The 14333-nt window shown below is 38.3% G+C and overlaps 1 long non-coding RNA gene across 1 annotated transcript; it reads right to left on the reverse strand.

Annotated features, from left to right (window-relative positions):
• Positions 1-4942: 4942 nt before the first annotated feature.
• On the reverse strand, positions 4943-13808 carry LOC139128869 (uncharacterized). The gene is made up of 3 exons (XR_011551434.1): positions 13716-13808; positions 12505-12603; positions 4943-5054 (listed from the first exon to the last, which is right to left on the reverse strand). It is a non-coding gene; the product is annotated as an uncharacterized lncRNA (long non-coding RNA).
• Positions 13809-14333: the final 525 nt, after the last annotated feature.

Consider the following 14333-nt stretch of genomic DNA (forward strand, 5'->3'; position numbering starts at 1 on the left):
TCATGAAGGATCCGACGTATTGTAAAGTATACATGAAAACGACAGAATGATCGTATTTGCGGCGGAAATTTCCCTTCGGAACCGAAGAGATGGGCGAATGATATACCACAACCAGTAGTGCTGCACCATACAGCGAAATTTAATTGCTGGTCCCAGTATTTCATGTGCGGGCCGCCCAGCCAGACATTACTTTCTTTAGCTGTTCGATGAGTGATTACATTATCTTTAAATATATCCCGAGGATGAAAAGTAAATTTATCTGTCGGCGTTACATATATTTCTAAGTCCATGAGAATAGGTTTTATGTCATTCGGTTTGGGAGGAATATCAGCATGCTGTACTGTCGGTACGCTCGTCTTATTCAATTGAAAAGCAACTGGGAATGCGTCTGTACTCATGATTTGTGTTTCTATATACAGATAGATTTTAATGGAGGAGAATTTTCCATACTTCGGAATCGTACTAACATTCCAGACCATGTTAATATTATATTTCGGATTCAGGTTTAAACGAATTTTTATTCTTTATTAAGAATAGATAACATACTGCAAACAATGGAGAATTCAATAAAGACATCGGCAGCGGCAAATACGACAGTGCGTTCCAAAGGGCCAACCGCAGCGCCGGACGCTCGATCCATAATAAAGACAAAACGTGAAAAAATACTCTGTGTCATCGCAAGTGGTCAAAGTAAGTTATTTTTTGGTAAGGAGTTTTCAATTGCTGACGTAGAAAAATGGGGAGATGAAACGGTAATTAAAGTTTTCAAAATGTATGAAGCGAAATACAGTTCTGTTATAAGTGATAATATCACTCAAGTTTCATAGATCTAGGAGCCGCGCAATAAGTCAGGTAGTTCCAATCGATGACCGAGATAACTATGCCACTGATCTTAAAAAGGATTTTATTCTAAACAGTGAAATAAAACGATTATCAGGACGGATAGCCTACACATGGGGGCCCATACTTGCTCTAGTTTCCACCGGTTTAATTACGGGTAAACATTTAGATTTAAAAAAAATCGGGCTTAATATAATACCTGAAATAAATGGATTCAACTTCGCAAGCACCGACTCAGCAAACGGTTCCAACACCGACTCAGCAAACGGCTCCGCCGACTCCGTCACCTCCGACGACTACCATTCGGAACCCTATCCGGAACGGAGCCACAGCGCAATATAGAGAAAATTACATTACCGACGAAGCATCCAGGGAGAGTTGCTGCGGGCAAGCGACTAGCGGAATGGAACAGGCAAAACAAGGAGAAGAAGCGTCAAGCCACCCCGACCAGCGATAGCTACGCGATAGCGACTGAAGCAAACTGTATAGGCCTACCGCCACAACAGTGTGATAGCTGGTATAATAAATGTTATCTTGTTTTAGGAATTATAGGAGTTTCATTGACTGCATTAGGGCTATATTGGGGGCGTGCTCGACATATTTGTCCCCTCTGGAAAAATGAGCCGCTTCAGAAAGCGCCCGTAGCGGCTACCTCCAGAACGGAACCAAGTACCGGCTCCTCTACATTGTATGAGATGGATTAATACATGATGACTAATGTTAAACCTGTTAAAAATATACATAGCTGTTCTCCAACTCCGTTAGGTCCGATTCCGTAATTATTTTATTTTTCTATTTTATATACTTGTCAGCAATCATGGATACTAAAACAGTTGTAAACACAATGTACGATGGTATTGTAATCGCTGGACTAGCGATGGGATATCTTATGATCTCCAGCAAATTTCTGAAAATTGATATGGGCGATCCAAGTCGACCAAATTTGACTCGGTGGATAAAATTAGGTGGAGCGACTGCTGCCGCGGTTGCAACCAAAGATCTCCTTGAACAGAAAAATATTATTCCTGCAGAACCTTATACTTTGTAATGTATATACAACGTACAACGATGATCATTTGGATTGTAAGCAAAACAGGCGAACCGGTTACTGTTAATTTTAACCCTAGCATTGACATGACACAGTTTACGAAGATAAGACTGCTAGAGTGTGGACTATATAATTCATGGCATAACATAACATCGGCGAATAATGTACTAAAATACCAAGAAGGAAACGACCCAAAAAATAAGACGACAAAATCAATACGTCCAGGTAACTACAATATTGATACCCTCAATAAAGCGATAGGGATGCAGTCGAAAATCAATTTCGAAAAACATCTGCCCACAAACCGTGTTTATCTCACACTGGCTAGAAATGTTAAAGTCTATTTCAATGCCACAGGTAGCTTCGCCAACGTCGTTGGCTTTTCAGATAAACCTGAGGACAACCCATGATAAAAAGTACTATGAGTCCAGGTCGAGCAGATTTCTTAACAGTTACTAAATACATAGTTCATTCAGATGTCGTTGATGTGACTGGAAATTATGTTTCATTTGGCTCTGGCGAATACATACAGGGAAAATTATCGGACTGTTTACAAATACTTCCCGTCAAGGATACAAAGAAATAAGTGAAAAGGTCACCTATGATTTTAAAAACGGGGGCGCAATTTCCATGCCATTGAGAAAAGGCTCAGATTACATGAGTTCAATTCGTATTTGGATAACAGATCAGGATGGAAACATAGTTAATTTCAATAACTGGCCAACTAGCTTTTGTATTGAATTATTGTAGCTAACGCAGCCCTACCGGTGTAACATAAACCATCCCACGACCAATCCACCAGCAATATAAATCATTTCATATTTCTTTTGCTCAGGACTGGGCTGATAATAATCTGAGAATTGCGCTGGCGCTTGCGCTGGCCCTGACGTAGAGTTGGCCACCGCTTCTGCTTCTTCCAGGATTTCTGCATCTGTATCTCTTAACTCAGCTGCAGCATGCACGTCCTTTGCTTGATTTTCTCTTTCCCAATCAGCTTGAAGTAATCTTTTTTCTGACCAGACGGCACGATCATGTTCAAATTTTTCTAATGCTTTATCATGTCGGACTTTCTCTTCAATAAGAGCGTCACCATTCCCGGAAAGCTTTTGTCCGATAATATTTCCTCCTGTGAATGCCGTTGCATTTAATACAGCACCGAGAACTGTCATTCCTATTGCTGAAGCCATGATTGTATATTATTACAAGGTATTATTTTAATTTTCACTGTATATAGGTTAATTATGTCTGGCCCAAGTAACTTCGGTCTAGGTGCAATTCATGTACAAAATCTTGAGCTTGAAGATTTAAGTGATGTTAAAGTGAACAATAATACTAAGATAGCAGGTAATCATAATAAGGATTACGTCCTTTGTTATAAAGACCGTGAGAAACATTTCGTGTTATCGCCAGCGACAGCACAGAAACACATACATTCTGTAGAATTTTCCGAACTTAAAGACGTCGATGAAACCGTAATTGACGCCACAAAGGCTTCAAATGATCCTACTCCTTTTGCTCTGACATGGGATGGGGATAGTCAGAAATTCATGCCTTATAATGTACCGCGTAACATCTTAGATATATTGGATAGTGAAATTGCAGGTGGAGTTACTGAACTGCCAGGAACTCCAAATGTTATTTATTTCGATAGCAATGTTAACAAGTACAAGTTGCTAGATTTTCGTCGTTGGCTTACTCCTAAGAATCCATACATTGCACTTCTTGGTATACCGATTCACCTCAAGATCAAACCTCTTTCAACAATAATGTCATCAGATAATACACTGCGAAGGTGGATAAATGATGGCGAGAATTATTGCTCATACAATGCTAGCGGAGTTCCAGTTAGATTATTTTGGGACACAACTTTAAAGAAACAGGGTCTGAAAAGTGTGGGGGAGGGGACAGCTGAATTAACTTTACAGACTATGAATCACAGATGACTGATAATATGAAAATAATTGAACATGGTACAGTTCTCATTAGATGTGTAAAGTTAGTTACAGGAGATGAGTATGATGATTTGGTTGGATATTACGCTATGAAAACAGACAACAGAACAACTTGTGATATTATTATAAGTATCGATAAAGACCATAATGAAATGAGTATTGAATGTTTTGTTGGAGGGAATAGAGTAGAGGGTGGCTCCCTCCCCGACTCCGGAACTGCATTTATACGTAAAGATAAAAGTGTGAATACTTTGGATATCAGTGTTATTTATCTAAAACCACTCATTTTGTTTGAAGTAATGGTCTTCCGACATATTTTAAGTTCAGAGGAAATTTCTAAAATTTTATCTATCGGGTGAACAAGTTCGTACCGATAGGAACTCCGAGTTCAGAAAAACCTACCGGAACGATTCCACAGAAAATTTTCATGAAAACCGTTCCGAAAAACTGTAGAATGACAGACCTCTGTCATGACATCACAGGCTGCTAAGCAACCGTTCTGCGAAGCCTACCGGAACGGTATTGCAAAAGTCCTACTGGAAAGTCCCTGCCTGAAAAGGTATTGTGCAACAATGTTCAAGATCGGACTAAAATACGGTTACTGTAGGGTAGGTGAAAATCTCGTTCCGATAGGCGTAGGAAAAACATAGTAAATTCACACAACCAGAAAACGAGTATATACTTACATCCAGAAGCACCTCCGGAACGGGCACTGGAACGGTACAGAGCTGCAGCACAGTCAGAATCTATCTAGCAAATGATCTCCCTTCCATCCGGTAATAGAATACTGTTCTGTTAGGGGGATTACCCAGTGAGTCAGCGCTGAATGACTCAGTGGGAATTCCCTCTTCCATGCATGCGCAAACGCGTAAGGGGGATTACCCCTTCGGGGATTACCCTTCTGTACTATATCTGACTCAGTGGGGAATTCCCTCTTCCACGCATGCACAATAGGCAAACGCGTAAGGGGGAATTCCCTGTAGTTATTTTCAAATAAAATGGTTTTAAAAATTTGTTATTTTTGTCGCAAAATCCAGTATTTTCTTACTACTTACATTGAAAACCAAATAATGTCACATTGTACTATTGCATGGAATAGACACGGTATTCACTTACGTTGTTCTCTATGCTATTGACGCTTTGTAGTGCAACAGTAATTTGGTCGTCTTCTCTTTACCCTCCTGTGCTGCATAGTGCAATGGTGTATTGCCATCCTGCAGAAAAAAGTGCATAATATATAGTTTAATAATACAGCAGGATATACTTAAGCAATAATATGCCCCCTCCCAGGCCATAATGGATGATAATGTCCAAGGTGAAGCCAAGTACATTATAATGTGCAAAGCTTGCTCGATTCTATGGGCTGGGAGGGGATACATCATTGCTATTAGTTTATAGTTTTGGCAATGATAATGAATTTTGTAGATGAAGAAAACGGATATAAATCAAAATTTTAAGCCCGTGAATATCATCGGGCATGATCGGCCTGAATCTGTATACTATATACAATTACAAACACTCCACACTGTACTGTACACGCACGTCTAATACAAAAAATGAGAAGTAAATGATTTGGAAATACAAAAAGGATGTATTTTTGAAGGAAATGAAAAGTAATTGCATCCCTGCCTCCCATATCGAACGTTCAAAAAGCTAAAACATGTGATACGCTAGGCATAAAGAAAACATGATGCGACCACCCCATTACAACTTACACCCGTGTTAGTCTTCTAAATCGGGTTTACTGGGGTTGGAAGTTAATGCAATACACAAACAATACAATCAAATGTTACACAATCCATGTACACATTCAGCCATGTATTTTCATCTTCATACTCTGTCCTAATTTGACGGATGTAATATACTAACCTATATTGACATTAGTTTCTGACCAACGTATGTACAAAAACTTGGCCCGTTCGCAAAAGCACATGTGATGAGATGTTTTGCGAAACTGTGAATAAATATATTGGATGAACGGTCGTACTTCACGCATTGGGGAGATGAGCTTATTCATGTTGTTGTCTCTGCGAAAAAAGGGGGATGTTTAGGCGATAATAAAGGCGATGACTCAGTAAGTCAAATAAAACTAAACTTTTCGGACACTTTATTTTTATTTTAAGCGTACACTTGTCGGTTCGGTGTGCGATCGTATGCAGATCGCCCCATATTCTCCTTGAAACTGGTCAAAACAATTCTGCAACAATGATGGTGTTTCCTCGTGCACGTCCTTGTTGGACAATTGACGGTGTGTATGGGCGAAACGGACGGCAACAGTCCGCTAACCAAGGGAGTATCAGCAGTACGCAGTACATTGCATTCTTTCTGAGAATGAACCCCATGTTTCCATAGCTACCATGGCTGTGTGAACCGGTTATATCTATGGGCCTCCCATCATCATACCAACACTTCTACTCCATTTGAATCTATTTTCAATACATGTGGGAGAAACCACTATTTATTAACCATTAATACTAGAAACCTATTCAGTGTGTTCGTAATATATTTTTTTTTTAATGAACAAATTCTGGAAGACTGGTTATTGAGTAACGTACTATCGCATGCAGTTCCGAATCAAGCGCGACACACAGATATATATACAGTTATACTCATGGATTCTAGAGAAATGGTCGATGAAATAACTTGAGTTGAGTTTTCTTTCTCATATTGAGGTCGAAAATGAACAAGTTAAGTCAGCTTACAATAGTTATAAACCTTGTGCGCCCCGGCCGGTGACTAGTCGACACGATTGGGCCGAACAAAAATACAGTGCTTTTCCGATAACCCGATATAACCCTACTCTATTTTCACATGCCGACCCTGAACATTTTAGAGCTACGTAAACACACAAGTAAAAAAAGAAAGGGAAAACCCATAAAATCATGCGTTCGTTACTTGGCATTTCATTTTTGCTTATACGAGGATGACTTTTACATCCCCCTTTTATATGTATTTTTTCTGGAAATGTTGTGGCCAGTGTTTGACTACCCCGAACCCCTGAGAAATGCATATCTAAAATAAAAATATTTTGGAAAAAAATTCCTGCCCACCTATAGCTACCTACCCATCGTGGAAATATTGCAAATATCGTAGATCGGAGGTTACATATTTAACTATGGTGGAGTTTGAGTTCCGACATTCAAATCAAAAGGCGGTCCACACACTCTGATCAAAGCTCATGCAGTGCTAGTGCAACACGGTCTCGTCCCGTATATCAAGGTACTTGCAAACAATAATATTTTGCCACTCCATTTATTTAAAGTTATGGTAATCGATCCCATGGCCTAGGAGTGGCACGTGTAAAACAGTGTGTATCTTTGCGTCAGAGGCCGAATAAACTAGGAGTTATATCAATTTATCCAGGAAATCTTCATCCAGACTGCTATGTGAGTACGCACATAGAGCCAGTCGACGTTAGGGACACAAGAAACTCGAAAAGCAAAGAAACAGTGGTTTTGAACACAATCGATGTACCCAGTACTTAACCAATAATGTATGTAACTCCCTACATGAAAATATTCGTAACTTGACTCACTTTGAACATAGCTCGTAAAAGGAACAATGGAAAGCACGCGGGACGTGTAGACCCATAACGGCCACTCGTGTAGTTGGTGCACAGTGAAGATTTTTCAGATCAACAACTTTGACGGACAATGAACTGACCTTTCCTACCGTAATTTTTACCTCTTTCAATTAAGCACAAGATTTTCGTATGGACTATTGGTGCGTCGTTACGGTCGTTACGTGGTGGCAAATCCTAGTCGTATTGATGACTGCTGCGTAAACAGTCACTGAATAAACTTTGCACGCATTTACGGGCACTAATATTTTTTTCGTTTTTAATCGAAAACCGTCCGTATACACGTATAACGGTGACAAAAACAACAAAAGGAATTTGGCGTACATTGTTACTGAATTACTTTGACCAAGAAAAACTGAGTTCAAACACCCAAATGCGAACGGTAATCATACAGAACTTCGCAGGTTTCTAGACTTATGCCAACCGACCGGATCTCAGTTGACCGTGTCGGGCCCGACGTCTACCCTTTCAGCGTCAACTCAACCTTTCAGTCTGGACAACTTTACCTCATAAACCGGGAATATACTAAATTTATCTTGAAAACGTTTGCTTGCTCTTCTTGTAAACAATATGTAAAAATGGGTTATTCCTGCTGAGAAATACGACAGCAAATATTGCAATGTGAATTTCTTACCATCTTCCTCGCAATGATTTTGCATTCGTGTGTCTATTTTATAACGGTCACTGGACCATTTCTGACGATTATTACTAGCAAAAAAATCAGTTCACACTCATCGTGGGAACACATTGCAAAGACATTCACAAAATGTTCATCACTGGAAAGATTACAGTAATCCCCGTTTCAAATATGTTGGAAAGGTATTACGGGTTGTTTATCTTGAAAAATTCAAAGCTACAGGCTCTAAATACAAGATGCTTTTTCTTGTGAACAACTTCCCGACAATTTACAATCACACTCCGGTCTGTACATGACGGTTGTACCCGAACATGTGCTGCCGCCAATGGAGAGTCAAAAGACTTCAAATCAAAAGCCAAAAAAGTATAGAAAAATATCAATATCCAAACATGTAAAAAAGTAATTTTGATAGGGTCAATTTATTGTATATAATAAAAATTCTCCAGGCCACTCGAAACAGCGTAAGATAATGATCTCACTGGTTCATATACTACATTCGTACGGTAGGGTAAAAATTGGAACTCAGATCGTTATATACTGCTTCCGCCAAGCGAGTCCGCTTAACTAAAGACGGCAAAATGACCATATTTATTATTGCTTGTCTCTGTAAATTTTGCCGACTATTCGTCAGTAGTTGTCAAATTGCTTAAGTTTGTCCGAAAACTATTTCAGTGAATCACTATGACGCAAATTTCAAGACACATATAATACGGGCGCAGGATAAAAAATAAGTTACAGACAAACGAGGAAGAACGTAAGAGTCTATTAATATGCGAATTAAATGAATCCTAGGTTAATTTGAAAGTGAAAAAAGGTAATGTTGTGCCCTGGTTGGGTAAGCAAAGTTAATTAGGATTTAAAATGGATGTAGTAAAAACAAGCTCAGAAAAGCGTATAGAGAAGAACGACATCATAGCGATCTTCAGACGTTTCATCATGTTTCAGTCAGAATGGTCAACATTTGATGCTAATCTATGGCAACCCAATATCGCCCGTTCCTGTGTTGCATTAAGGATATTACTATTATTTGCACTTCGTCAGACAAACGACATCGTTTGTTTCTGTCACTGCACAAATGACACTCATGCTGATATAAAACAGCAACAGGCGATGTTGAATGATAAGCTCTTAATTCAACTTGAATTGGCAATCGATATATGATAGCAACATTAAATCAATATCTTTCAAAGAGGGTTTAGAGACTTCAATATATAAATGTACGTCCAACAATGCAAGTAACATAAATTTTGCAGCGTGTAACCTAACTTACTTTTTTCTCTTGGACCGGGATTGCGAATAAAACAACGTAAAAGTTACTTTGGGTTGACGGTATCGGTTGAATGTAGAATTGACTATCGTTCTTGCATTCATATATGGGGTTTACACAAGTTTACACGAGTTTACTCCGGAGCTGACACTGGATTAAATTTAAACCTGTGTCAGTTGGACGTGTGACCAGACAACATAGAACTAACAAAGAACTAAATTAATTCGGTGTCGGAGCGCTGGTCCAGGTTCGGTGCATCGTAGTAAACATAGCCTATTTACACGTGTGACCAGAACAACGAACTGAACGCCGAACTATATCCTGTCTTTGGCTTGCTGTCATTACAACAATGGACGGTGTTCGAGCAAGAAGTTCGGGCAATCGTGGCATAAATTGGTCACAGGATGAACTGATGGAAATGAGTATATTGTAGTTTGATAAATCAAACAACAATGTATTCATTTCCATCTAGAGAGATGAAAAAATCATCGTCACTATGATAGACGGCCAAGGCATGGACGTAAACAATCCTTTTTTACGTCCATGGTCGTCCATAGGCAAGTTTATGAGGTTATTGCTGCCATGGCAAGGGAGAAGCAAATAGAGAGAACCGCGGAGCAATGTCACAACAAAATCAAACGGTTGTGAGCCCAATTCAAAACCGTGTCCGACAACAACCGTCGTAATGGCAAAGGTAGAAAAACGGATGTCCCCACCTGTTTTGGTCATATATCATGTAAACAATACGAGATAATGCATGTTAAAATATGTCATTTTAAAGATTAGTAAATTATCTTTCTAATGATACCTAACAAATCAGGTTATATTCAAAACCAAGCTCAGCAGATGAAGTATAGAAAGTCAGGTTTAACAAAAATGCATGCAAATCTGCAACACTGTGATTTTGCGGTACCCTTCAAAATATGACTATTACAGCTGTAGAGTCCCAATATTTTTTCTGTTAAAAGTCTATTTCATATTTCTGACATGTCCCTGTATCAAATAAAACAGATTTCATACAAAGCATTGCATTTTTTATTATGCAAAGCTAAAAAATTGGTAGAATTTGAGATTTTCTGTAATTTGCAATGTTAAATTTTTGGGTATGGGTAAGTTTTGGTCACATAAAAAAAAAACTGTAGTAGATATTGCATAATACGATAGTTTATCGTAAAGCAGATTTTATTCCCTTTCTAATGATACCAAACAAGTGAGGATATGTTAAAAAATAAGCTCAGCACATGACTCACAAGAAGACAGATTTGACGAAAATGCATTTGGATTGGAAAATGGTGATTTTGCGGTACCCTTCAAAACATGACCATAACAGCTATTGCGTCCCTATATTTTTTTGTGTTAAAATTCCATTTCGTATTCTAGGGATCCCAAGGCTTCTAAAAAATACAGGTTTGTTATCCTGATGGGGGGGGGTTGCACGTAGACCCCCTCTAGCCCACGGACTATCTCTGGCGACACTGATTGCCCATTTTGGTGCTAATCGCGTTGAAGATGGCGTGCCAATGGTAGCCCCAATACATGGGCCCGATTTGCAAGCCGAGTTTACTCAAATGAAACTGACTTTGCGTGCCCACGGACGACCCGATTTCAGTGAATCTTGTCGTATTCTGATAACGAATATGGAGAGCTGTTTCCAATGTTCCGATTGTTAGCCTGCATAGTTCTGGTGATTCCGGTTTCGTCCGTCCCCTGTGAACGGGGATTCAGTTGCCAAAACCGCGTACTCACAGGACAACGTAATCGACTAGGTGACGATCATGCCGATGATCTGATGCTCCTTACAATGGAAGGACCACCGGTTGCAGACTTTCCTTTTGACCGAGCAATGGAAATCTTTACTTCGCGTGCTAACAGAAATCCCATTAAATTCTAAAGGCACTTTTTTATGATTACCGGTATGATTTTTTACCACTGTTAAAGTGTTAGCTACAGCATGGAGCGAGAGATGTTACCTCTATGGTTACATGCCTTAGAATACCACGTTGCACACTGTCAGTGTATGTGTGATTTTGATCAGTTTCCTATTTTTATTTTTCATTCAATTCAAATGTGTTTCTCTGTTCAGTATAAATACCCGTACATCAAAATATCATGTTACTATTAAAAATATCCTCGTTATCGTAAACATTTATTACAACAGTCAAAAAAAATTAATTACAACATTTTGCTCACGGTTGAAAGAGAAAGTGGCCGTTACGCATTTAGATGACGACGATACGCATTTTTGCTAAGCCTTTGAGTACTTGAAAGGCATTGCCAGAATTTCGACCGCGAACACTGAATTTTCATACAAGATAACATCACAGATCGACCATCGGGCTAACACACCTCCGGGTACCCCACAGTCGCGCTCGATCGATAGATTGTTCAGGTTGGATCGTGATCTCAGGATAAAAATCAACAACTGCACGCCCAGTTGATGAAGTGATTCAACGCGTACACACGTAAGTTTTAACCCTTATTACATAATTATTCGGTACGCGATTGGTTCTTCTGTACTATATGTATTGAGACATAAACCAGGCTGATGTACTGCATGGATGCGTTCATCAGTGAGGCCTAACAACCGAAAATAATACCCTGCAGTTGTGTCAATGAGAAATATTTGAAAGCTGCAATACCATTAGGATGTAAGCTAAATCGATTTACCATTGTATGGTTAATATATATAGCAAGTCTTATGCTTTTTATAATCCGCTATCAAATATTCCAAATTTGGAAAATAGATTTTTCAAAGACACATCTCTCTGTGTCTCTCTGTCTCTCTCTGTCTGTATAGCTGTATCTCTGCCGTTATATTTTTCGAGGCGAACGCTATTGTTGAGGAATATATCGCTAAACAAAAAACAGATCAAATAGAACTTTCCAAATTGAAATAATGATACACTGTTACCGATCTTCGTGCAAAATTATTTGAATAAAGTCGAACGCCATATGAGTGGTGGGTCACCCTCTCTGCGAACAGATCGCGGCCATCTTAGCATAATTTGTTCTTCTACATTCTGAAGTATTGCAGTGGGATTGTATGACCAGAACACCATAAAATGGCATAGCATTACACGATTTAGTGACTGTAACGTTAACGTGGGAGAGAGATAGATGAAGTTGTTCAAGTCTTACGATTCCGATATCCATATCGAGTACCGAGTCACATTTACTTACCGGATCCTTAGCATTGACATCTGCACCATGTTTAATCAGCAATTCAGCGACGTCTGCATGACCTTGTCTAGAAGCCGCATTCAATGTTGTGGATTCGTACTACAAAAATGTAGACAATGTTAAAATTGCTATTCACCAAAAAGAACTAAATCATGTTGGCATGCTATGAGGCATATACCGAAAAAGTCTGACAATGTTATTTAAATTAAAAAAGTCACAGTAATCAAGGAGTATGCTTTCATTGTGATGGGAAATTAAGATCGGAAAAGGAAAAAGTAATGTCAATTTTTTCAAATGGGTTTTTTTAATATCTACATATGAAAGTAGTCCAAAACTTTCGAAGTAAGATGAGTCACCGCGCTTGTTTTCTTACAAAATGACATTAAAATACACGGTTTTTCATAAAATCACTAAAAATCAATTAAGCAGGTCATCATTTTCCTATTTATATCATGATTGCATTTTTCACTTTTACACTGTAAAAGAACAAACAGATTATAAATTTAAGCTACTTTGAAGATTTTACTTACATTAAAATTGAGCTAAAAAGTCACGATATTTATTGTTTAACCAAAATTGCAACAAATATGCCAAAAATTTTAGCAATGGGAGAGGGTAATTTATTAATAGTTTGGACTAGAGTCAATTTTCTCAAACTTTGCAAAAAAATAGCTTCTTATGTGAATATTCCTAAATTGCATTTTGCTCAGTAGGTCTGTCTAAAGAGCGCGTCATAGGTATTAATTAATCCGCTTTCAAACATTCCAAATTTGAATAAAAGAATTTTCAAAGACACACATCTCTCTGTCTCTCTTTGACTCTGTCTGTTTGTATATCTGTGTCTCTGCCATTATATTTTTCGAGGTAAACGCTATTGTTGTGGAATATATCGCTAAACAAACAACCAGAACAAATACAACTTTGAAATAATGATACACTGTTACCGGTCTTCGTGCAAAATTATTTGAATAAAGTCGAACGCCATATGAGTGGTGGGCCACACTCTCTGCGAACAGATCGCGGCCATCTTAGCATAATTTGTTCTGCTACTTTGAAGAATTGCAATGGGATTGTATGACCAGGACACCATAAAATGGCATATCATTATTTGATTTAGAGACTGTAACGTTAAAATGGGAGAGAGATAGATGGAATTGTTGAAGTCTTACGATTCCGATATCAACATCGAGTACCGAGTCACTTTTACTTACCCGACTCTTAGCATTGACATCTGCACCATGTTTAATCAACAATTCAGCGACGTCTGCATGACCTTGTACAGTAACCGCATGCAATGCTGTGGAATTGCTCTACAAAAATGTGAACAATGTTAAAATTGCTATTCACCAATAAGAACTAAATCCTTTCGGCATGGTATAAGGCATATACGGAAAAAGTCTGACAATGTTATAAAAATCAAAAAAAGTCAAAGTAATCAAGGAGTATGCTATTATTGTGATGGGAAATTAAGGTTGTACGATCGGAAAAAGGGAAAAGTAATGTCAATTTTTTTCAAATGTTTTTTTTGAATACCTACATATGAGAGTAGTCCCAAAACGTGGGAAAAAAGATTGGGTCACCGCGCTTGTTTTTTTTTTAACAAAATGACATTAAAAATTCACGGTTTTTCACAAAATCACTAAAAATCAGTTAAACAGGTCATCATTTTCCTATTTATATCATGATTGCATTTTTCACTTTTACACTGTAAAAGAACAAACAAATTATAAATTTCAGCTACTTTGAAGATTTTACTTACATTAAAATTGAGCTAAAAAGTCACTATATTTATTTTTTAAATAGCGACAAATATGCCCAAATTTTAACTG

Source organism: Ptychodera flava, unplaced genomic scaffold (genome assembly GCF_041260155.1).
Source record: "Ptychodera flava strain L36383 unplaced genomic scaffold, AS_Pfla_20210202 Scaffold_75__1_contigs__length_567515_pilon, whole genome shotgun sequence".
Taxonomy (NCBI): domain Eukaryota; kingdom Metazoa; phylum Hemichordata; class Enteropneusta; family Ptychoderidae; genus Ptychodera; species Ptychodera flava.